Source organism: Sinocyclocheilus anshuiensis, unplaced genomic scaffold, assembly GCF_001515605.1.
Source record: "Sinocyclocheilus anshuiensis isolate Anshui unplaced genomic scaffold, SAMN03320099.WGS_v1.1 scaffold1105, whole genome shotgun sequence".
NCBI classification, from domain to species: Eukaryota; Metazoa; Chordata; class Actinopteri; order Cypriniformes; family Cyprinidae; genus Sinocyclocheilus; species Sinocyclocheilus anshuiensis.
Window position 1 is genome coordinate 461,035 of NW_015558596.1, and position 23,622 is coordinate 484,656.

At 39.5% G+C, this 23,622-nt stretch overlaps 1 pseudogene; it reads left to right on the forward strand.

Moving 5' to 3' along the window:
• The first annotated feature begins 512 nt into the window (after positions 1-512).
• Positions 513-7,277, forward strand: LOC107680045 (pancreatic alpha-amylase-like; annotated as a pseudogene).
• Positions 7,278-23,622: the final 16,345 nt, after the last annotated feature.

The following is a 23,622-nucleotide window of genomic DNA, read 5'->3' on the forward strand; positions in this document are numbered from 1 at the left end:
GGGCGAAGCCTACCAATATCGTATTCTTCCTTTCGGACTTGCACTCTCACCCTGCACTTTTACAAAGTGTGTGGATGCTGCTCTGGCTCTGCTGTGACTCCAGGGCATCCGCATACTGAATTACATCGACGATTGGTTGATTTTAGCTCAATCGGAGCAGATGGCAGTTCGACATCGAGATGTCGTTCTTGCTCATATGGGGGAGCTAGGTTTGAGACTAAACGCCAAGAAAAGTGTGCTTTCTCCATTACAGAGAACCGCTTATCTGGGTGTGGTGTGGGATTCGACCACGATGCAGGCACGTCTGTCTCATGCTCGGTTTGAGTCAATCCTCACTGCAGTCGCGAGAGTAAGAGAAGGCCGGTCACTCACTGTCAGCAGGGTTGACCCACTCCACCTTAAAAGTTTACGTGGCGGCCATTGCGGCCTACCACGCCCCAGTTGGTGGCCAGTCAGTGGACAGACACCCCCCAGTTGGTGGCCAGTCAGTGGACAGACACCTCCGCAGTGCGATGAGGCTGAGGCTCCCGGTACGGTCCCGTGTTCCCCCGTGGGATTTGGCTGTGGTGTTAGAGGCTCTCTGTAAAGCTCCTTTCGAGCCCATTGAAGAGATATCTGATCGACATCTAACAATTAAGACTGCCTTTCTTCTAGGCTATTTCCTCTCTGAAGAGAGTTGGGGATCTCCAGGCCCTTTCAGTGGCCCCTTCTCATCTCGACTTTGCGCCTTGTATGGCCAAAGCATTTCTTTACCCTCGAGTAAGGTATGTCCCCAAAGTTCCCTCTGTCACGCCACAGCCTATCGTAGTGCAGGCTTTCTGTCCTTTCTGGACTCGCCTGCACTGGACTCGCCGATGGGAGTCAAGGCTCGTTCTACGAGAAGTATGTCGGCCTCATAGGCCTTTCTGGCAGGTGTGTCTATGCAGGACATCTGCAACGCTGCGGGATGGTCCATGCCCCTAACGTTCGTGTGGTTCTATGACCTTGATATGCGAGCCACTCCGGGCTCTTCTGTTCTCTCGTCCTAGTATACACTAGGCAGAGATTTGTCAGTCTGGTGGCGTGGGCATCTCGTTCCCATAGCATCTTCGGATGCAGCTCGAGTTCCTGAAGGGGAATGTCCCAGGTTACGCATGCCATACTTCCGGCATCCCTGCCAGCGCTTGCTTAATTCCTAGAAGCTGATACCGGCTCCGCCGCATGTGCTTTTAAGCTTCCTGGTCGATGACGTCAACCGCCCGTGACGTCTCGCCCTTCCATTGGACTGATTACACATGTGATTCAGAGCGTGGTCACGCTGGGGTCACGCTATGGGGTCACCCATAGCGTCTTCGGACGCAGCGTCTCGTTCCCTTCAGGGAACCATGGTTACATGCGTAACCTGGGACGTTTTGCCTCCATGTTCATAGACTAAATATTTATTCAGGGATTTCAGTAGGGGCGGTTCTAGGATTTCATCCTCAGGGGATGGCCCTCAGAGACCATTAGATACAAAGATACAAATTAAGACGTAACCGACTGTGTTTACATGGATACTCGTCAAGTGTGTATTTGCTCAGGAAGACTCAATTTTTGTACTCGCGTGCTGTACGAGCTGCGCCTTTCTGTGTGTGCGCGCACAGATGTGATGTAGCCTACACCACTGGACACATGGTTTTTAAACTGTACAAACTGTGTTTTCTATCCCCTTACCCTAACTCTTCCCCTCAAAAAATAAAATTAAAAATAAAAAAAATCCCCACAAGGTCAAAAACATTTAGCATGTTTTCAAATGAGGATGTCCTCAAAAGAAGGCTTTAGGAGGTTTTGTAAGATTTAGCTCACTTCTGGGTACAAATTTGCTCCCAAAAAATAATTTAATATGGTTAAGTAGGTATATACATACAAAAATGCATGCATGTTTACTTACCTATCTAAATGGGAATTAACATAACACTGGCTTTTTTGTTTTTTATATACAGCAAATTAAATAATGTAGATCAGAGGTGCCCAAGCTTTTAGCGACAAAGAGACAAAAATCAAACTTGATTTAGGGCCATGGACTGCAGTAAATTTTGTATTATAAAACATATTATTTCACTTATATTCTCTAAATATCAATGAAAAAATAGCATATTTTTCCCTACTTTTCTTGTAATTTGGCAAGATTCATTTACTTGAAAAATAATGTTGTCGATATATTTAAACTTGTTTTAAGAGATCATATCTTTCAGTGTATTTTTCATACATCACTGGCATTTTTTTTCTTGTTTTTAACATAAATATTACACAATTTAGAGAGGTTTATGCTTAAAACTGAAAAAAACTTGAAAATGTTTTCTTATGGCTGGTCATCTTTTTATTTTTTTTTTTGGTTTGGCTTGCTTAAGAAAGGAAAATGTAAACTTAAAGTCACTGGGTTTACTTAAGAATGAATTCAGTTTTAAATAGATAAACTGAAAGCATAATTAAGTGAGTTAACACAATAGTTGTGGCTGTGAAATACCACATATGTTCAGGTTATCTTAGATGACGATTTGGTGGCAGCCCTATCATGCCTCTGACTGACCGCGACCTTCATGCCAGTGCCAGATTATGCAAGATCAATATTCCTCTTTTGATGGCCATTCATTCATCATGCTGTTAGGGGATGCTTGGAAAACGAGACACAGAGTGATCAAAATGTCCATTTAAAGATAAATTTCTAGCACTCTACTCTTCTACCAAGAGGGAGCGGGACCAGATTCAAAAGAGAAGTGAAAAAGAATTGTGCATTCAAATACAACCACTGGAAAAGACATTTATAGGAACTGCTAACCAAGCAGTTTAAAAGTACAGAGCAGAGAGATTGAAGACTATGTAAAGCTGTCTTGTCTGTCCTAAGTAAGTCTCTTTTTTTTCGTCCCAGACTGAGCGCCAGTGCCAGTGATTCTGACAGAAACTTCTCTTGGCTACTGTTATGGCAGTGTGTTTGAGGGGAATCAGGCCAGCCAAAGACAGAAAGTTGGATCAAAAAGGGGCAAAACTGTGAACATACTGTGAACTGTGAACATGATCAAAAACAAATAAATTCCACAGCCACCGAATCATCTGGTCAGCTTCTGTTCACTTAAGATGCCCTTTACACTCAAAACCAACAGGACACTTCTATTGTCAAAATTATGAATACACTGGGTTTGTTTGTGTATACATTTTGGTTACAGTTTTTAAGTATTTATGACAGCTATAGGCGAACGTAGTCTCAGCAATATCCACATAAGATCTGGAAGGACACTAGTAAGTTAAACAAAGATGGTTTGACCCTCTACCGCACGCATTATGATAGACCTATAGAAAAAAATATTTGAATCTTTTTCTTTTCTAAGAATGGCTTAACTTGAAGTGCTGTAAAAAAAAAATTGGAAAAAAATATTATTTTAAGGTACTTTATGATATGTTGCCATACGGCAACAGCATACAATAGTGGATCTAACTTAGAATAAGTGTAAGCTTACTTATAATTAATATTTTTCCTCAGAAATGTTGTTTGTGTTGATTCAATTGGTGCTATTATAAGCTTTAACACAGTACTTACTTATAATTGACACCTTATTAAGGTCTTCTCTTTCCAACAAAAAAAACGAGAATGTTCTCTTAAAGAGACAGTGGCAAGGAAATGAACACAAAGAGTATGTTGCCATATGGCTACACCATGCGGTAGAGGGTTAAATTGTTTCCATGCCTAGAACCAGTACCTAGAGTGAATTTATGCTGGTTTCATTAAACACCCCCCAAAATTTATTTTATTATTTTATTGGTGATATATTGGAAGGCTTTTGTTTTATTAGCATATTTTCATGTGTGAAAATAATTTATATATATATATATTATATATATATAAATGTGAGTTTATAATTTTATGTGCTTTATGAGAAAAAAGGTATAATAGTAATAACAAAATATTGATTTCCTATTTCAGATCTCCCCTCCAAGTGAAAGCATTGTTGTCACAAACCCCTGGCACCCTTGGTGGCAGAGATATCAGCCAATCGGTTACAATCTGTGTTCCAGATCAGGAAATGAAAATGAGCTGAGAGACATGATCACTTGGTGCAACAATGTTGGGGTAAATATAAATGACAAACAGAGTACAACTGGTGTATTGCTTTATTTTTCCTGTGTAAAAATTCATATACTTATGTTTGTTTTGTGGGTGATCATCTATGTTGATGCAGTCATTAACCACATGTGTGGAGCAGGTGGTGGAGCCGGTACCCACTCAAGTTGTGGTTCATATTTTGATGCCAACAAGAAGGACTTCCCCACAGTTCCTTACTCCAACTTGGACTTCAATGACGGCAAATGCAACACTGGCAGTGGAAACACTGAGAACTACCAGGATATCAAGTATGAGATGAAATCATGTCAAAGTATTAATTTTAACCATTGATTTATTGTGCAGTGCTATTTTCTTATTACAAATCTGAGCACTGTAATGATGGCAGGTGAGAAACTGTCATCTGGTTGGTCTTCTGGACTTGGCTTTGGAGAAGGACTATGTGCGTGGTAAGGTGGCTAGCTTCATGAACAAGCTGATTGACATGGGAGTGGCTGGGTTCAGAGTGGACGCCTGCAAACACATGTGACCCGGTGATCTTTCTGTTGTCTATGGCCGTCTTAATAATCTGAACACAAAGTGGTTTCCATCTGGTGCCAGACCTTTTATCTTTCAAGAGGTATTTCTATTCATTTCCAAAGAAATATATAAAGGTGACAGAATATGTATTAGTCACTTGGGTATGTTATTAGGTTATTGATCTCGGTGGGGAGCCCATTACATCAGGCGAATACACTGGAATTGGAAGGGTGACTGAGTTCAAGTATGGTGCCAAGCTGGGCAATGTCATCCGCAAATGGAATGGAGAAAAACTTTCCTTTGTCAAGTAAGTAAAGTTGTGGATTTGCGTTACTATTATTTATACAATGGTTATTCTGTCATCAAATTTGATTGGTCAAACAGCGTTACAAGCTGATGTACAGTCCAACAGCACTGGGACTTTTCACTGTTTTTATTACTCCACCTGTCTGTGTTTGCACATTCCAGACAAACTGTTGAATTATATTAGTGGTACAATGTAACGCCGTTGTTAGGTGGTGTCAGGTAACTGTATGAGTGAGTCACTGAATTAACTGATTTATTCAAAATACATATTCAACATATATATTCATTCTGGAACAAACAACTCTTTTTATGAGTGAGCAATTGAATCATTGATAATTTGTTTTGAAATACAGATTCATTCAGAAACAAGTTTTATGATTAAGCAATTGAATTATTCACTCACCCCATTTGTTCAAAAAACTTATTCATCTAGGAACCAAACAAGTGAAAAGTGTTTTTATGAGTAAACAATTGAATCATTCACTCAGCCGATTCATTTGAAACACTGATTCTTTCAGAAATGAAACAAGTGACTGTTTTTATGAGTGAGAAATTGAGTCATTTACCATGAAGCATGAATGAAGCACCACTGTTGTTGCCCAGAGACACACAACAGTTCTACAGTAATTGGAAATATTTACAATAGTGTAACAAAAATAGATTAAGTAAGATGAAGCAGAAGTTACTCCATGCTAACTTCTGAACAATAAAACAGAACAAGAAGTTGATTTTGTGTGTAATATTGCATAAATATGTGAACCTTATTGTTCACTTAAACATTTTCCAAGGGTTTTAGCTCTGTTTTGTCACTCTGTTGTATTTATTGTTTCTTGCAACTAAAAATTGAGAGATGAACTGCTTTTTGTTTCAGGAACTGGGGTGAGGGTTGGGGCTTCATGTCTTCTGATAAAGCTCTGGTCTTTGTTGACAACCACGATAACCAGAGAGGACATGGTGCAGGAGCATCTATTGTGACATTCTAGGATGCCAGGTGCAAATTCAACTTATTTCAATTTACAGCAAATGCTTGGTGCTTTAACAGCATATGCTTGGCAAATGAAAAAGAAAAAAACATTTCCTTTCTTCTGAATTCCTCCTCTTTCTAGGCTTTACAAAATGGCTGTAGCCTTTATGTTGGCCCACCCGTATGGATTTACCAGAGTAATGTCCAGCTACCAGTGGGACCGCAACATTGTGAATGGACAGGTAGATGATCAAGCTCAGTCAAGTGAGAAAATAAATGCTAATCTGTTTTTTTTTTCTCTTAATAATTGCTCACTTTCTCGTTACTCAGGACCAAAATGACTGGCAGTGACCCCCCAGCAATGGTGATGGATCCACTAAACCTGTTCCCATCAACCCTGACTCTACCTGTGGTGATGGCTGGGTTTGTGAGCACAGATGGCGTCAGATCAAGTGAGTTCTGTCCTACAGTTTCATTGCAAAAATGCCTTACACTAATAAAAATTTTGGGGTCAATAAGATTTTTATTATTATTATTTACTTATAATTTAAATATTATTTTAAAATATATACTTTTATTCAGCAAGGATGCATTAAATTTATCAACAGTGACAGTGAAGACATTAATGTGTCATACGACTTCTATTTAAAATAAAAATCTTTAAAATTTAAAAAGCAAATATTTACAATTAATCTTTGCCGTCACAAAAATAAATGTGAAGATATATTTTTAAATAAAAAACATTAATTTTAAATTGTAAAAATAGTTAACAATATTACTGTTTTTACTGTATTTTTTATCAAATAAAAGCAGCCTTGATGCATAAGAGAAATCTGACTCCAAGCTTTTGCACGTCTATGAATCTGAGAATAAGCATTATAGGGAATGTACAATAAAAACAAACCTTACTCCACAGAAACATGGTGGCCTTCCGTAATGTTGTAAATGGACAGGCATTCTCTAACTGGTGGGACAATGGAAGCAACCAGATCTCTTTCAGCTGTGGTAATAAAGGGTTCCTTGTCATTAACAACGATGACTGGTAAGAATTTGTTCTTTCAATATGAGAAAGGTTTTTAGTTCGTATTTCTATTGTGACATATACTGTATTTAAAACAAGCCTGTGTATGTATGTGCTGTGTATATAGCTACAGTCACTGTTATCAACAGTATATAATCTATAATATTCACTTGTGCTTTAGGGAGCTGAACGCGACCCTAAACACCAGTCTACCAGGAGGCACCTACTGTGATGTGATCTCTGGTCAGAAGGAAAATGGCAGATGTACTGGGAAACAGGTGGTAGTTGGAGGAGATGGACGTGTTACCTTCAAAATCAGCACCCAGGAAGAAGACCCATTTATGGCCATTCACACTGACTCCAAACTTTAAATAATGTTATTTAAACAAACAAGCAGCAGAAAAGTTATATCTACTGTCATTTTTTTTTACACAGTTTCATCCTGTTGGCTCCAGTTGCAAAAAGTGCATTTCCAGTTTATCTTTAGAATATTTATACTTTCGAGTATATTATTCATCATTAAGAACTATTTTAGTTTCCCTGCGTAAAATTCCAAATTCCATTCACCCTATATACTTTAAAAGCAGTACAATGATACATAAAAAGAGTAAAAATAAATAAAGATGTAAAGAATAAAAATTACATCTAAATATATTCATATAAATTGTGAAGGTCCAACGATCACACTTAAAGGTGACATATTATGCCCCTTTTTACAATATGTAATATAAGTCTCTGGTGTCCCCAGAATGTGTCTGTGAAGTTTCAGCTCAAAATACTCCACAGATCATGTATTATATAAATTTGAAAATGCCTATTTTGAGTGGAAGCAGAAACAAGCTGTTTTTCGGGCCTGCGTCTTTAAATGCAAATGAGCTGCTGCTCCCCGCCCCCTTTTCCAGAATAGAGCTGCGCCTTTACAGCTGGTATCTGCTAAAAACATCTGTTTTGGTTCTGATTATCATGTTTATCGCGTTGAAATCATGCGTTTTAAACCATCTGAGTTTAAACTTCAGATATAAGGTTTTCTGAGCGCACACATCTGAAGCACACGGACAGAAAGCTGCTGTCACAGCATGTGAGTACTAAACTAAATTCTCATTCACACACAAGTTTACGTTAAAAACACCCGAGTTTATAACCCAGATTACTAGAAACCCTGTTGCTGAAAAACAAAACCTGCAACGTTTATGATTGTGTAAAACAGTATTTTATTTTATTAATATCTGTAAAGAGAAAAAAAGGAAGTGTATAAAGTTCAATTAAAAACTCATTTAGAAAAGTTATTTAATTTAATAAGTTGAAGATTGGTCCAATTAGACGAGTGGAAAGTTAGGGTTAGGGTGGAGCAACAGGGATGATGCAACACTTTTTTCCAAGAGAGAAGCAGCTGATGCGATCCTGAAAAAGAAGAGAAAAAATTTAATTTGAACGAACAAACGAACAGTTGTATCAGATAAATAAATGATAAATAAGATTTTGAGATAAAAGTGTGGATTGAACGTAATTAGTCAATGACCACGGGTGAATGCTAGCGTGAATGCTATGGGGAAGATACAGACCAGAAGTTGAAATTTTGCCTTTCTGGAAATTTCATAACTGAAAAAATCGAATTCTCTTGGCTGAGTCTTTTCTTTTTTCCCTTTTTTGTCCTTTCTCGTTTTCTTTGTTTTCTACTTTTTCATCATTTCCTGAGTTGGATGCTGCACGTTTCCTGGACACCAACCGATTTCTGGGGAAGATTTTCAACTTGAACTGTCCCTGCTTCGCGTTAAAATTGTCATTGCGTGCAGGAACTGGCGAGCCATGACCATATAAGGACCGAGCTTTGTGGATCAAGGAATCAACCGAGTGGTAGGATTGTGTGTATGTTTTCCTCCCTTTCTGACTGAACTGTGTTGCTCAGAAATTCAATTGCGGAAGAAGGATCTCGTGTAAGCAGCATTGAATTGGAACTGAGATTTAGTGGAATCCTAATTCATATTGAGTCTGCTATTGTGAGCAGTTAATTTGATTTGTTGTGATTTTCATTTTTCTATTGTTGTTTTTTTTTATTTTAAATTCTACTGTATTTTATTTCATCTAATTATTTGGTTATATATATAAATATATATTTCTTTTTTCTGGAAAACAAGGGTGAAAAAGGTATTTCAAAGGGTTATCATTTGGAAGAATTGTATTCAAATTTAAAGTCATTCTTTACATCAAATAAGCCAATTAGAAACTAATTGAATAAATAGGTGAAAATAAATTTTATACACATATTAGCCGAGTAAGGGTCAATTAACTTTATTAGCTTGAATCTAAATAGGTAAAAAAAGAGATAAACAATCAATAATAGTCACAAAAATAAATAGAAAATATAAATATATATATAAGGGGTTACAATAAGGTAAAATGTAATTTTTTTGGAACAAGTCTTTATTTTAATTTTTGCCATTACTTTTATTTTGTGTCATGTTGTGATGCTGTTTTAAATTCCAATGCTTTATTTTATTTGTATTCATTATTTTCCCCAAATACATCTTACCTGTTTCTAAAGGCTGATTTATACTTCTGCGTCGGACCTACGGCGTAGCTTACGCATAGACGCACACCCATACGCCGTAGCCTGACGTGCATCTCTCCAAAAATCTAACAGCGCGTCAATTCTACACGGACCGCAAGCGCTGTGATTGGTCTGCAAGAACCCCTCCCTCCATATGTACTTGAGTTTTATGTGTGTTTATGTGCACTTTAATATATTTTAATGTTACACCTTCTTATATAAAATAAAACAAAGCAAAGAACAAGTGTCTTATCATTTATTATACTACATAGCATTATACATCAGTAGTTGTCCGCAACAAACAATGTTGATCTGCCGTGGTACAAGTCCTTGTGCAGATTGAAAGAATGCCATCATCTCCTGTTCCGTTGTTGTCTCCTTTTTGTAGTTTTAAATAATGATTTAATGATTTGATATTTATTTGCCGCCGTCACGGCTATAATGCTTCTCCGACGAGCCGCTTCTTCTTCGGCTTTTGCCGTGGTACTGCGGGTTACACCAGCAACATGCCCGTGGACACTGCTGACTAGCGGTTTGCATGTGTACTGCACGTTGACGCGGACAACGACGCAGAAGTATAAATTAAAACTGACGCATAGCCTATGGCGTAGGTCCGACGCAGAAGTATAAATCAGCCTTAACGCAGCTAGTGTTGTCGCCATTGCCTTTCCCCTTGTTGATACTGTATCTTGAGCGAGTCTAATCTTCTGGTCACTGGTCCAAATCTAGAAACAGTGCACTCCCTTCTCGCTCATTTCCGTTATTTTCATTTCCGGAATTTTTCTTTGCCTTTAAACTAAGGGAAGTCTCCATAGCAGGGCATACGGAGACAAGGTGTAAAAGTAGCCACCCTAAATGTTATAGGCCAGTGCCTGTCATGAGCAGTCAACATAAGTCATCTTTAAGGAGCCTCCCGAAGGGGTTAGTAGGAGTAAAGTGCACTGCACAGATCATTATCAGTGGAAAAGAGGTAGATTGTCTCCTAGACACGGGGGCCCAGGTTACTACGGTTACCCAGTCGTTCTATGACGCTTATCTGTCTGATCTTCCACTGAGGTCGTTAGAAAATTTGTTGGAGGTGAGTTTGTAGGCGTTGAAGTCGAAGTCCCCACTTTAGCTTTTGTAGTTCCGGATCTAAAGAGTCTGTCACAAGTTAATGTCGGTACCAACTCCCTGGATGTGCTTTACAGCCATTGCATTAGGGAGAATGAAAGTAACCCTTGTTCGGGCCTCCATGGATATCAGGCAGTGCTTAAAGTCCTTGAAGCAAGGTGGAGGCAAACTAGCAGTGAAGCATTGGGGCATGTGAAGCTGATAGGAAATCTCCCTGAAGTTGTGCCTGCCGGGAGCACAGTGGTTCTGAATGGCTATGTTCAACTTTGGGAACCTTGTATGGAGAAGTGGGTAACTCTTGAGCCACCGTCGGCCCCCTTCCCAAGCGGTCTCCTAGTTGCAAGCTGTGTGCACACTTTGCCTTCTAGACGCTCTTCTCAGCTGTCAGTTTTGGTTAAAAATGGTACTCAAACAGACATAATTATCCCCCCCAAAGCTATACTTGCTGAGATCCATGCTCTACAGAGGATTATAGAGAAAACAGCCCAGAATTCAAACGAAGATGAATCACCAGTACCTACCCATGCTAACCTTACCTTTGATTTCGGGGACTCTCCTTTGTCTTCAGACTGGAGGGTGCGGATATCAAACCTGTTAAATTCCATGCCTGAGGTCTTCTCTTTACATGATCTTGACTATGGCTGTACAGGTCAGGTAAAACATCAAATCAGACTAACTGACGAGACACCCTTTAAGCATAGGGCACGTCCGATTCACCCCCAAGACATCGATGCTGTTCGAAAGCATCTTCAGGAACTAATGACTGCTGGAGTTATTCGTGAGTCAGAGTCCCCATTTTCTTCGCCCATAATGGTAGTCCGAAAGAAAGATGACTCAGTACGGCTCTGTATCAACTTTCGGAAGTTGAATTCCCAGACGATCAAAGATGCATACGCTCTGCCCAATCTAGAAGAAGTATTTTCTGTACTTACGGGCTCAAAGTGGTTCTTAGTGCTTGATTTAAAGTCTGGGTTCTACCAGATTGAAATGGATGAGGCCGATAAGTGCAAGACTGCCTTCGTATGCCCTCTTGGATTCTGGGAATTCAATAGAATGCCCCAGGGAATCACAAATGCGCCAAGTACGTTCCAGAGATTAATGGAGCGGTGCATGGGTGATCTCCACAGGAAACAGGTGCTAGTCTTTATTGACGACCTGATAGTCTTTTCAAAGACCTTGGAAGAGCATGAGTCGCGGTTAGTACAGGTACTCAATCGGCTCAAAGAGTACGGGTTGAAGTTATCGCCTGAAAAATGCAGTTTCTTTCAGACGTCAGTCAAATATTTGGGGCATGTTGTCTCGAGGGATGGGGTAAAGACTGACCCGGCTAAGATTGAAGCTCTAAAAACTTGGCCAAGACCCACAAATTTGAAAGAGCTGAGAGCTTTCTTAGGTTTTGCGGGGTACTACAGAAGGTTTGTGTGTGACTACTCGAAGATAGTCAAACCTCTCACGGGACTCACTGAAGGGTAACCTCCACTTCGTAGGGGCCGCAGTGGGAAACGAGAGGGGGGCGAGTACTTCAATACCAAAGAGCAGTTCGGTGAACGGTAGACTATTGCATGTCAGAATGCCTTTGATGCCATCATTTCTAAGCTGACCTCTTCTCCTGTCCTGGGTTTTGCTGACCCCAAGCTCCCGTATACACTTCACACCAATGCCAGTACGACGGGCCTTGGTGCGGCATTGTACCAGGAGCAGGACGGGCAGATGCGGGTAATAGTGTTCGCCAGTAGAGGACTGACAAAGAGTGAGGCAAAATATCCCGCACATAAGCTTGAATTTTTGGCATTAAAGTGGGCTGTCACAGCCAAGTTCAGTGATTATTTGTATGGCGCAGACTTCACTGTCATTACAGACAGTAATCCCCTGACATACATTTTGACTTCTGCAAAGCTTGATACAACCAGCTACCGCTGGTTGTCTAGCTTGTCGACTTATACATTTAAGCTTCAGTACAGAGCAGGAAGTCAAAATCAGGATGCAGACGGTCTTTCCCGGCGTCCGCATGGTGAGCCCTTGGATGATCTAATCTCTCAGAAAGAAAGAGAAAGGATCAAGCAGTTTACACTCCACCACCTTGCGGAGCCTGGGATTGGGTCTGATGTTCTCGTGGCAGATGTTGTGAAAGCCATTTGTGAGAGGCATGAGGTGATTGGTTTGCCCAAAGGCCCTGGTCTGGCACACCCTTCTATTACATTGGTTGAGTCTCTCACTCATTTTGTTGACGCCTTGCCAAATGAGTTTCAGCACGAGATTGAGCATGGTCTTCCTGATCTCCTTCATCTCTCAGAAGCCGCATTAGTAGAATGGCAAGGGAAAGATCCAGAGCTTAAAGTGATAATTGAGTGGATGAAAAGTGGGACTAGGCCAAGTACCCTGAGGGGCCAGCCACCTGACATAGTATTGTGGTTGAGAGAGTGGAGTCGACTTGAGCTGAAGAATGGGGTGCTGTATAGGAAGAGGCAGGAGCATGAGGACTCTCACTATCAGCTAGTGCTACCAGCTGGGCTAAGGGAAATGGTGTTGCGCAGTCTCCACGATGATATGGGGCACTTGGGTATTGAGAGAACTCTGGACTTAGTAAGGTCGAGATTCTTTTGGCCCAAAATGTCCCAAACTGTTGAAAATAAGATCAAGACCTGTGAACGCTGACGTGCGCAGAAAAACGCCTCCAGACAGAGCAGCTCCTCTGGTCAACATTCAAACCAGTAGGCCTTTGGAGTTGGTCTGCATGGACTTTTTGTCGTTAGAGCCGGACCACAGCAATACCAAGAACATATTGGTTATCACAGACCATTTCACGAAATACGCCGTGGCGATACCGACTCAGAACCAAACAGCTCGTATGGTCGCAAAATGTCTGTGGGAAAATTTCTTGGTACACTATGGGTTTCCTGAGAAACTACATAGTGACCAAGGGCCCGATTTAGAATCCCACACAATCAAGGAGTTGTGTCATGTTGCGGGTATTCATAAGAATCGTACCATGCCTTACCACCCCAGGGGTAACCCGGTAGAGCATTTCAACCGGACACTTCTCCAGATGCTGGGAACTTTAGAAAACGAGAAAAAGTCCAGGTGGAAGGAGTTTGTGAAGTCTCTAGTACACACATACAATTGTACGCGCAACGATACAACTGGGTATGCTCTTTATGAGCTCATGTTTGGGCGACTCCCCCGCTTGCCGGAAGATTTAGCTTTTGGGTTGCCAGCAGAAGCTCCAGCCAAGTCTCACTCTCAATACGTGAGGAATTTGAAAGACCGGTTGCGAGAGAGCTATGAGATAGCCAAGAAGAATGCTGCTAAATTAGCAGAGTGTAACAAAAGAAGGTTCGATGAACGCATGGTTGTTTCTACTTTGGAGGAGGGTGACAGAATCCTTGTGTGCAATGTTAGGTTGCGAGGGAAGCATAAGCTCGCTGACAAGTGGGAGCAAGGTGTCCAAGTAGTAGTCAAGAGAGCGGGAGACTTACCGGTGTACACTGTCCGACCAGTTGGGCAAAGTGGTCCTCTAAGGACGTTACATCGTGACTTGTTGTTGCCCTGTGGGTTTTTGGTTTTAAATTTCAATGCTTTATTTTATTTGTATTCATTATTTTCCCCAAATACATCTTACCTGTTTCTAACGCAGCCAATGTTGTCGCCATTGCCTTTCCCCTTGTTGACTGTCTCTTGAGCGAGTCTAATCTTCTGGTCACTGGTCCAAATCTAGAAACAGTGCAACTGGAAAAGTCAGATTTCCATGATATGTCACCTTTAACTCTAACTTCTTTAAAATAAGCTGTGTGTCCAGTAATTGGTTGCAGTTGTATCTCACACGTCAGTACAAATCCTTATGATACTCTGAACACAGTGTACTTCTTTTCACTTCTCTCTGATCATTCTGATGAAGCCTGAAAGTAAGAGAGAGAGAGAGAGAGAGAGAGAGAGAGAGAGAGAGTCCGCGCGCAATTCTGTTGTGATCTTTGATGGTCACTCACTTAGCACACGCATCATTTGTATTAAAACTAAATCGTAAAAATAAGACCATTTATAGGGGCATTGAGAGAGAGAGAGAGAGAGAGAGAGAGAGAGAGAGAGAAAAGCTGCTTCTTTTCCTCAATAATGGCAAAAGAAATTAATGCAAGCTAGGTCCTTGCAGTCCGTCACTCAGCATGATGGCCAATAATGACCTGTCAGAGTTACTGGGCACACATTGCAGAGCATAACCCAGCAGGTCTACAGGGTCTTGCCTTAACGAATGCTGAGATGGACTAGTACACCCAAAGGGCCTGAGATAATGCATAATCTATTTCTCACCAAAAGTGACACAAATGTATTCCCTTAAACAATAGCCTTTACAGTTTTTTACGATTGCTTACACACTAAAATTGAAAATAACACAGTTACTAAAACCTTACACTCGAGGAGCAAAACCTCAGCCCAGATCTGCACAAGTATGAGCACATTCTCAGCCTCACACTTTTTGCAAAACACTACACACATTGTTTTGCAAAACACTAAACACACTTCTCTACATTAGACACAGAAATCTAACATAATGTCACTTCTTTGCCATTTCAAGACACTGTTTTCCAAAATACCACCCCTATAAACCAATTGATTAAACATGGCCGTCAGGTGTACAGACCCTTAGGTGCTTAACTGTAAACTCAAAGATCAGGTGTAAGCACTATAAAAAAGGCAACAGGTGAGTTTACCTGTCTTCAACAAAAATGTAAGGCAATGTAGCAGGAAGAGGAAGAGTTAGGATGAGAGGGGCAGCCCATGGAGGAAGGGGGGTAGAGAGAGGATGAGGGGGAGGAAGAGGTAGACCTGGAGGGTGTGGACAAAGAAGACGGGGACCAAATTTATCAGATGCTATTCGAGCAACCTTGGTTGACCATGTTGTAAACCATGGGTTGAGATTGAGAAAGGCTGGACAGAGAGTTCAGCCCAACCTCAGCAGATATACTGTGTGGAGAGGTGCTGATATCGCGTTTGGTCTCGTTTTGTATCGCGTATCTTGTCAGTGTCTGCGCTTGCTTGGCCATTAGTTGTGAAAAAATAAGGAAAGTGTGTCCAGCTGAATTAATTTAGTATTTTGTTAGACGGGTATAAAAAAGCTTTGTTAACCGCAGCAGCGGTCGCGGCAGCCGTCGTGTGAAGGCCAAAGAGTGTAAAGACCATCGACTCTACCGTGCGACTCCACCGGGCAGGGACACCGGCAAAGGATAAGTATCGCTTTTTATTTCTCCTCTTTCCTACTACTTGTTTCACTTCTGTTTCAGTTTTTATAACCATTTCTTACTATGTGTAAGTAAGTTGTGTAGTATTTATAAAGTTTTAGCTTTTAGTTTTGGATGTGTTTTTAGTTGTTTTAATACTACAATTGATTGCTTCTGTTGTCCTCATTTGTAAGTCGCTTTGGATAAAAGCGTCTGCTAAATGACTAAATAAATAAAATATACTGTTGCTACTGTAATTTGTATATTTCGACAAGAGCACAGGTAAAAAACAACTTTTCTCTGCTTTACAGTACAATATAGCCTACTATATGACCTCCATCAGTACTATTTGGTACCATTCACTGTGTTCCATGTTTGAGACAATGTCTTGTGTGCTGTCTTGTGACATTTACTGTAACATGTTTTGATTGATCTACATAGGATTGAGGGTCAAGAACGTAGAGGAGGAAGGGGCCCCATATTCACAGAGGAACAATAGAGAGCTATCATAAACATGGTTTTGGCCAATAATGCGATACGTCTCAGAGAAATTCAGACAAACATCCTGAATAACCACATAGTTTTCAATAATGTCCATCAGGTCTCTCTATCAACACGTGGGGCGAATCCTTAAAAAGCATCACATACAGATGAAACAACTCTACCGAGTGCCATTTGAAAGAAATTCTGAAAGAGTGAAAGACCTATGGCATTAATATGTGGAGGTAAGTAATGTACACTTCAGTATTGTCCACTGCGCATGGAACCTTTTTACATGTTCTCTCTCTTTTTTTTTCAGAGAGTTTTGCTAATTGATGCTGATCCAATCCCACATGAACTTATCTTCATAGATGAGGCTGGGTTTAACCTGACTAAAGTAAGAAGAGGGAGAAACATCATTGGCCATAGAGCTATTTTGAATGTCCTGTGCCAACGTGGAGGCAACATCACAATGTGTGCTGCAATCACGCAGAATGGGGTCCTCCACCACCATGCCAAGTTAGGTTCTTACAACGGCCCACATTCTCACATTTTTAGACAGACTTCACAACATTGTCACAGCAGAAGAAAAAATAGATGGAGAGCAGATGATATACTTTGTCATCTGGGACAACGTATCTTTCTACCAATCTGCTCTGGTCCAAAACTGGTTTCACGATCATCCACAGTTTTCACTCCAATACCTCCCACCATACTCTCCCTTCCTCAAAACCATTGAAGAGTTGTTGTTTTTTTCGGCATGGCAGTGGAAGGTTTACGATCTCCAGCCCTATGTCAGGATACCCCTCATTCAAGCCATGGAGGAGGCCTGTGACCTAATTGATGCAGGGTCTGTGCAAGGATGGATTCGCCATTCAAGAAGATTCTTCCCTCGCTGTCTTGCGAGAGAGGACATCGCCTGTGATGTGGATAAAATGCTATGGCCAGATCCAGCTAGGTGAAGAGATGATGCTTAGGTTGTTTTTTTCTCTCTCTCTCTCTCTCTCTCTCTATATATATATATATATATTAGGGGTGTAACGGTACACAAATATGACAGTTCGGTACATACCTCGGTTTTAACGTCACGGTTCGGTATGATTTCGGTACAGCAGGGGGAAAAATTATTATTTATTTTTTTTTAATGGTTTACTGAACAAGTTGCTCTTTCTTTAAATACATTCAGTTAGAGTTTAAATTTTCTGATAAAAATCTACCTCAGCTTATGCTTAAAACTATAGGGAGCCCTTTTACATTATAAGGTTACAATTAGGCCTAACAACTTAACCCAAACTTAAATTGAATTGCTATTTATTTTTAAATAGATGATCAACACTCAACTTAAAAAAAAATTGTATGCAAACATGTAAATTGCACATAATGCCGTTTTTAAATTAACATAAATAATACAATTTCTAAGCTATTTGTTAAAATATATTCAATTACACAATGGCTGTCATAGCACATTTCATAACAGATTAATTTAAACATATTGTACATTAAGTAATTAAGACTAACAGGTTTAGTAAAATATGAGTATATGGTGTAATATTTCGCAAAATGCTTCTCTCTAGACTTAATTTCTCTAGTAAACTAACGAGCTGTGGACACTGATGACTTGCTGAGGTAAATTAAATGCTACGCGTACCGAAACGATTCGGTACGAATACCGTTACACCCCTAATATATATATATATATAGTAACGGGGTGAAGAATCACATGACAAGGAAATCTTAATCAATACCCCGGAGGGTGGATTTATTAGTGAGGAGGGTGGTAGGGAGAAAGGTCCAGGTAGGTGCTCCGGTGCCGTGAGTGCTCTCTTCCGTCTTCCCAGTGCAGAGGGTCCGTGCAGTGCTCCTGTGGGGCTGGTCGGTCACACGCTGCTGTCTGTGGGAGAAATGAGAGGGCGAGTTAGTGCTCAGTCTCATGGAGAAGTCTCCCAGATGGCAGGGCTTGCGTGGCTTATGTGGCCGCCGCCTGATGAGCTGCAGCTGTGACCGATCAGCCTGTGATGAGGACGGCCAGGTGTTCCTCGCTTGTTTCCAGGGCGATGCTGATGCAGCTTCGGGACGCTCGTCACACTATATATATATATTTTGTTTTGTATCCACGTTTTTGTTTGTGTACTATATTGTATTTAGAATATGTTCTGGTTTCCAGTGCAAAATGCAACCTTTGGAAAGGCATGGATGTATTGAATGCTTTTACAATGCGGTAAGAAATAAATATTTTCATCAATGTACAGTACTGGTCTTGTGTGTGTGTTTTTGTCAATATATTCATGTACTTTACTTAAAAAAATCAAACCCAGACTATATCATTAGAAAACTATAAAAGTTACAAGTGTTTAAGATTGAGCACAGCAGTGTGTAAATGAATCAAACAGAATCAGAATGTATGAACCATGTGTGTTCCATACAGTGTCAAAGTTGGGTTTTGTTAAATTAATGGAAAGTGTTTCATTTTGCAAAAGGTCTGAGGTGTTCTGCTACTTGTGTCTGTTGATCTGTGAATTGTGTGTTGTGTGCTGACAGAATGAGCCTTGTTTTTAAAATTGTGCTTAAGCAATTGTAAAAAACTGTAATAGCACAGGGAGTCCTAACCGTGTATAAATGTCAACAAAACACACTGTTAAAACTCAGCTATTTGGAAACTTAAAAAAAAAAAAATTGTTATTATTATTATTTTTGTTTGTTTTTCTGAATTGCTAAAACACTAAACCCCAATCTCTGAACCAAATTCTCACTAGCTTAAACCAATTTGTCAAATAAAGCACTCTTTCTGCTAAACCTTAAACACGTTCAGGCAGTTAGGCTCTATTTGCAAATCTCATGCACTCTTTTTGCAAAACTCTAAACACATTCTCATTCACTTAAACACTTATCACACTGTGATGCATTTGTGCGGCAAAATGCTAAACACAAGCGGCAGAAGTTAAACAACTAAAGCCCATTTGTCATCGTTTACACACAACGATTCAAAATTGTTCTCACTTGTTTCTAATGATGTGATCAAACCAGCTGTACAAAATATGAGCCAGTTCAGAGTGCATAAGTGGCACAGGTGACTGAATGATGATACGAACAATAGATGGAAACAATCTGAGAAGGAGAGGAGGAAGAGTACATGTAAGAAGTGAAGAATGAGGAGGAAGAGTAAGGTTCAGAGAGTGTTATCAAGGCTGGAACTGTCAGACCAGAGGGTTTTTTCTCTTTGTCTAGCAAAAAAGACAACATTACTTGTGATCATGGTATATAAAGTACCTGAAAGCCATACTCAAGAAAAAGTACAGACATCCTACCAGAAAATGACTTTGGTAGAAGTTGAAGTCACCATTTAGAATATTACTTGAATAAAAGTCTTAAAGTATGTGATATTTATTGTACTTAAGTACGAAAAGTATTTTATACATCTTAAATGTACTTAAGTATTGAAAGTAAAAGTACAAGTAAATGCAAAATGCAAAAGAAGCAAATAAATAATATAACATACATATAAAATGTTCATACACAGCTTGAGTAACAAGATTGTGTTCAGTTTTAACTCTTTCTTCCATTTTGCATTTTTTGGTAAGAATAAGAAGCACTGTACTTAGTGTCTTTCATTCCAACATAAGAAAACATTTCTGGAATCTGCATCTGAAATAGAATTTAGATGTATTTACACAGATTAATGTAGGCCTATTTCAGAGTTGACGAAGCATTTAACCTGCAGTCACAGATGAATAAATAATGTTTAGTTTTTAACATAAAACGCTGAATACTGTTATTTGAAATTATTTTAAAACATAAAAAATAGTCGAAATTTGAAATTAAAACCGCCAGAGACTATTTGACTGTGTTAATGAGTGAATCACTGAATCATTTATTCAACCGATTCATTCAAACGACTGATTCATTCAGGAACAAAGCATTTGACCGTGTTAATGAGTGAATCACTGAATCATTTATTCAAGCGATTCGTTCAAAGAGCTGATTCATTCAATAAGTAAACACCATCCTTTGCTCAGACGCAAAACAGTGCTGTGATCTTTGTTTGGAACTATATTCGTTTACTCTCTGTGTGATATAGATTAATTTAACTATATTAAATGATATAAATATAAAAAGTATACAGAAGCATTTTTGCTATCTACAATTTAGAATGCCTGGAATTTTGAGTTTTAATAGACTAATAAATCAGCGTGTGTGCACTCTGTGTGTGATTTGGTGATATAGCTTACTTGATAATGTCCGATTGCACATCATTACAACAACACTATTAGCGCAGACGATGCTGTATCGCACACCCCAGACTCGACTTGAGTGGAAAATGAATCATCCGCGGTTGTGTTCAGTATTATAGTGTAAGAATGACAACATATCCACGTGTTCTAGTCTACTACTAATAACATTATAATAATAAAAAAAACACTTTTTAAAGGAGTATTTATCAGAAATTGTATTTACCAGAATTGATTTAGGAGAAAAATGTAAATGTGCAGTATTTATGAAGAAAAAAGTTTTTTTTTTTTAAATAAAATCAATTAATTGGAGATGCTTTTGATTATTAAAATCTAATGGAACCATTAAAATTGAATCCAGAAAATAACGGAAAACAGAATTTAAAATTTAATTTAACCATTAAAACATACATAAAAACATAATACAGAGTATAGAATGGGAAAAAAAACTGAATTTGGAAATAAAACGGATTTCATAGTGCCCTATAATTATAATTAATTTTTTGTGGTAATAAAAATAGATGTAAGTGAACAATAGCCTTTAATACATCGTCGTATCGATATTTTGAACACAGCACTACAATATACTGTTTTTCTGCAATGTTCTGGATGCTGTGTTCTCAATTTTTCTCTGTAGTGTAATGAATGCTCTGTGGTGTTTATTTTATTGACTCGTGTGTGTAATCTGAGAGCACCGTTTAATTTTGAGTGCAAGTGAAATTATTTTGCAGTGATTGTTTGATTTTGATGGTTTGAGGTTTCGTGAATTTAGTTTGAGTATTTGGATTTGTGTTTAAGGTTTTGAGAAAATGAGTGATGGTTTCAAGAAATGTGTTTTAGCAATTCAGAAAAACTGTAATACTAAATTATTTTAAGTAAATTTCGCTTAAATACCTAAAATAGATTAAACACATCAAGGGTAACAACCAAGTAACTGTTACTAACTTATTTTAAATGTACTATATTTAATTTATTAAATTTGTATTACAGTTTTTCTTGCTTAAACATTTCTTGAAATTATGCCTTTTTTTGCAAAACTCTAAACACAAATCCATAACTTCTAACTCAATACCCCAAACTTCCTTTATGCACGTCAAAATGAAGCTCTCCACTCAAAACAACTGCTGAATCTTGCTGAAAAACTCAACTTTGCTCTCAGACATGACACAGACACAGACACAGACACACACAGACACACACACACACACACAGACACACACACACACAGACACACACACACACACACAACAGTCATGAGATAAATTCAAAACAATACTACTGCAACGGAGCCGGCGAGACAAGAGACGTGCGGATCCATATGCAAGCTTTTTATTAAAAGACATGGTCACAAACACAGGCAGGGTTGAAACACCAGCGAACAGGTATGGCACAGGCAAAACACAAGAGCAGTCCAGTAAACAGGCGTGGGTCGATCGACGGTGAACAATATCCAACAGGGCAAGGCAAAGAGAGATAATCCAGGTACATAGCAATAATCCAGGCAGGGACAAGTAAACAGGCGTGGGTCGATCGACGGTGAACAATATCCAACAGGGCAAGGCAAAGAGAGATAATCCAGGTACACAGCAATAATCCAGGCAGGGACAAACAGAGTCCGAGCGGCAAGACGAAAGGGGTAATCCTAAATACACAGGCGAGAATAATAACATGGGAAAAAAGGCAAGGCAAGACTATGACTAAACTGGGAAAGATAGAGCAGGCTCCGTAAAGTAACTATCAGCTAAACAGTGATAAACGCTAAACAATACTCGGCGTTGAATGGTGGTGTGAGACTGATTTAAATTGTGTGTGTGTTATTGGTAGCAGCTGTGTGTGATTGGTTTCAGGTGAGCTTGTGATTAGTGCAATGGAGCATGGGAAATGTAGTCCAGGGTGATGTGTAACAGTCTGTGTGGTGTGAGAGTCACTATAATGGGAGGGCGACATCTGGTGGCAAGCAGACGGAAGTTCATGGACAGGATTCGTGACAACTACAAAAACCGGTAATAAATTATGTTGCTTGTGGTCCTTCCACAAGTGGCGCGAATTTAATCTGAGACTGCTTGTCTTATTGCCCTTGCCCTTGCCCTTCCCATTCCCATTCCTCCTCCTCCCTGACGTCTCTCTGGATCCATTGTTTCAAACCTGAATGAGCTGACTTTGGCCCTTTTATCTATCCATCGAAGGTTCTGATTGGTGTGTGATACATTTTGACTCCTAGTGTTTCCACTTGGGTAATTGTGTGCTAATTGAGCTCAAACTGTGCTGACTTGAGTAAACAATATTGAATGCTAGTGCTTTCTAAATGACCACATGGTGTTAGCACTGAGAAATGTAGGGATTTGTGTGTAGAGTTTTGCAGTAACAGTTCACCAAATCTGACTCATGTGTCAAAGCAGGGAAATAGTGTTTATAGTTTAGGGAAATGGGTGTGCTTTTTTAAAAATGGCATTATGGTTTTGAAATTTTAGTTCAAAAGCCTGGTTATAGTGTTTTAGCAGTCGAGAAAAACTGTAATCCAACAGTGACATTTCACAATAAGGTTCATTTTGGTAACTTTAATTAATGCATATTCATGAATATTTAATCTAGCTTAATGTTAGTTTATAAATATACTATTGTTCATTTTTTTATCTTATTTAAAATACATAAACTAATATTAGCACACTTAATTAAATAGCTGAACTTTATTGGTAGGTGTTACCAACTCAACTAAGCTTCTGTTGTTTTAGTTTAATACTTTATACTGACTCTAATAAAGTATATTGTAATAGAAAAGGTGCAATGAGATGCATTACTCATGTTCCAGAATGTTCTAAGTTGTTTTGAAAAGAAGGTAAACCCCAAAAATGACATTTATAAGAGAGAGAGAGAGAGAGAGAGACAGGGAGAGAGAGAAAGGGAGAGAGAGAGAGGGAGATGGTGGGGGGTTAGCCTTAGCAAGAGCTCTGGTTATTTTTACTACAGCGCCACATCTAGGCACAACATAAGCTATTTGGCTACCAAGAAACAGAGTTCAGTCTTTGATCTTGGAGGGATGTTTTCTTTCTGTTTTTTTGAGCTGCTTTTTTTCATGCTGCTGCCACCACGTCGGTTTCACCTGAGTGCAGCTGTGGCAGGGCTGTCAGGGCAGCAGGGGCCCAGGGGGCCACCCACCGGG